Consider the following 3,419-nt stretch of genomic DNA (forward strand, 5'->3'; position numbering starts at 1 on the left):
AGGAGGGAAAAAGAGGGTAAATTGCGATTTATGCAGTTCATTAAAACAAAAACCTCTCCATTGCAGGTACACTGCAATTTATGTAGTTTAGACCTGCGCTGAAACCGCTGACAGCCGCTGACAGAGTAAGGTACGTGGGGTAAGTTTAATGTTATTTTTTAAAATTTTGTTTTGTTATTATTATTATTTTATTTATTAAAAACTTTTAAAGAATGACTCCCCCAGTTATAATAATATATATTATTTATTTTAAAAAAATTCTTGTTTAAATAAATAAACAATCCAACCTCCACATATGAATAATTAAATATTTTATTTTTTATTTGTTTTATTTTTTTGACGTAAATTCCACCTATATTCTGATAGAAAGAATACAACGAATCAATCAAATTTCCAATATAAAATTCCTATATTATTCAACCCTTCTTGAATATAATTCTAATTTTCTTTTACCTATGGATGAGGTTCCAAATTGAATTATTTTTCTTTCAATCTTATTATATAGATGAGATACCATACACCTATCGTAGATTTAGAACTAGAGAACAAAAGATTTACGCAACAAAATCCAGAGAATAAATTTCAACAATCACGAATAAGACATGATTTTCTAAATAACATACTTTTAACTGAGTGAACAAAACTCGAGAACCTACCTGGTTCTAATGCTAAAATCGCAACGCCTAGAAGATTTGTGAGAGAATTCGCTTCCATCAAAGAACCTCTCTCTAAAACTTTTCCTAGAATTTCCCTTCCAAAATTTGCTTTCAAAATTTTCGTTCAAATTCCTCCTCTAAAATCCTCTTTTCAAAAATGAACCCTTCAACTGTGATAAAGAGTTCTCTCCTTAAATCGGGACACTAATTGTGCGTTCACCTGGGAGAACTCCTTGCTCACAACCCTTAACTCATTATTAACTTTATTAATCTTTTCTTTACCCTGTTCATGCACGTTAATTGAATTATTAAATTACTTTATTTAATTTCCACTTGACTTCGTTTTAATTAACTAATTAAGTTTTTAAACTCATGAACACATCATGCAATTAAAATATCTTTATTAATTTCACTTATTTTATCTTTTAATTAATTTCTTATATTTTAATCTCATGCATACATCATGCGAACTTAAAACTTTTAATTAACATATTTTCACTTTTAAATTTATTTTCGAAACTTAATTGATAAAATATTTATTAACTTAAATAATAATATAATTTAGCATTTATTTAAAAATGAACTCTAAATATATTGTTATTAAATTAAATAAATATTATCACGTTCTAAATTTAAACTTATAACTTTTATCTCAAATTTAATTCTTTTATTTAATTAATTTCTCAATTAATTAAATATAATTAAATATTAAAATATCATAATAATTTTTCATTAAATTAAATCATTAATTAATCTTTTAATTAGACTTAATTAATAGAAAATTCACCAAAGACTCATCAAACAACATACGAAAACCTATCAAAGAAAAACACATACTAAATCAAACAAAAGGGTTATAAGCATGAATTAACGTCATTCAATGCATTTGGAGGGTACTCGACTCAGATACTTGTCCTAATTTTCAATTAGGACAAATGGCTTAAGGGTTTAGGATTTGGAATTAAGAATCTACCTCCCCTCTCTTACCATTGAGATAATCCGATAAGGTACGCTCATCTTGGCAATTCAGGGAAGTCGATACCCAGTACTTGCAACTTGCATAAAATCCATGCATATACAAACACAATTCTAAGCTAAACAGGAAATGGCTGGAAGTGGTGCATTGTGTAGATCCTGACTAGCAGGTGACTATGACTCCCTTCTTTAACCACATCAAAAACGCCATACATAAAGAAAACAAACACACACACCATACACATGTAGTATTGGGTAAGTATCCATAAGAAAACACATATAATAAACCATAATCATTATCAATTGAAAACACTGTAATAATCATCATGCATACATGAAATGTAGAGTGCCAAGTAATCTCATCATAAAATCAATTGAATCTAAAGCAATATATGATAATCTTAAAACAATTTCAATAATCATAAGCCTAAAACTAGCCTAAAAGAGTTCAACAATGATAACAAAAATGCGAACTAGGGGTAGGCACTACATATTCATAATAAATAGTAGAATCATTATTATAAATAATAATATGTGTCAAGGATAACTAATACTATATGAAGTTTTTAGTAAATGTCTATTATCATTATTATCGTATAGATTAATTATTACATGTATACTTACACGTGATACTAGTTATTGTAATTATCGTTATATTTGATTAGTTAACAACTATTCAATTGAATAATCAATGCATACTATTATATATTTGTTAATAATAAATAGAAAAATTATTAATTTCAACAATAATAGACATTGATAACAAATATGATGATAATTTTTTTCTATTGGTGAACACTCTTGACTAGAGCTATGAACCAATAGAGTCACATTGGGGAACCCCATCCTAGTGGTGGTATGAGCAAGTGCTAATGCATTAACATCTCCTAGATTTGTCTCATGTTGGTATCTACATTTTCTCCAGTCTTACTACTTTGGCCAATCAATTGTTTCCTTATCTCTCCCTGACTCCTTATCCCTCCATCACTTTATCTCTCCATCACTCAGAGAATTAGATATCCTTATACCTCATTATGATATTTCTATCAAGATTCAACAGCTTAGTTTTTGAGTCAAACTCATTGACCCATGCATGGGTCAATGAGTTTGACTCAAAAACTACCAAGTTGAATCTTGATAGAAATATCACAATTTGACTTGCTGTGGAAAATATCTCCTACCTATCCTTATATCTCCCCTGCTCATCATCTACAACGTTTTAGATCTTTGGTTATCTGCCTTATGTCTCCCAACAACACTCCCTCCATGACGAAAGGATATCTCAAACACTCCTTTGTGACTTTGTCCATAAATTTGTGCATGCATTTTCAACCATGTCAATGTCTATGCTCAATCACTTGTGTAAACCTTTTATCAATGACAAACAATAGTAATTTATAGCGAAGTGCCATGAATAACATATGTAACATCATGGATACCATGCACATGTGTTTGCCATTTTACCTTTAACCATTCTTGACCATCATTCTTTTTGTTTCTAACTATTGATGAGACATAATCTATTATTATTATTACAATATTATTTTTGTTTATTTAACTAAACAATGTGTTAAAAATTTTGTTCAATATAGATACATCAAGATTAATAATTTTTGTTAGATCTACTATATTATTATTATTACAATTACAATTCAAAGAGCCCTAAATTATTGATACCATTATTAATTCGTAATTTATAAAAGTTCAACCTTTAATGTTAAACATGATGCATCTTCATCATAATAAATGGAGTACTCTAAAAATCATCTGTTTTGGCGAGGTTGGATG

This window comes from Cupressus sempervirens, chromosome 4, assembly GCF_028749045.1.
Source record: "Cupressus sempervirens isolate cs-2001-9-10 chromosome 4, ASM2874904v1, whole genome shotgun sequence".
NCBI classification, from domain to species: Eukaryota; Viridiplantae; Streptophyta; class Pinopsida; order Cupressales; family Cupressaceae; genus Cupressus; species Cupressus sempervirens.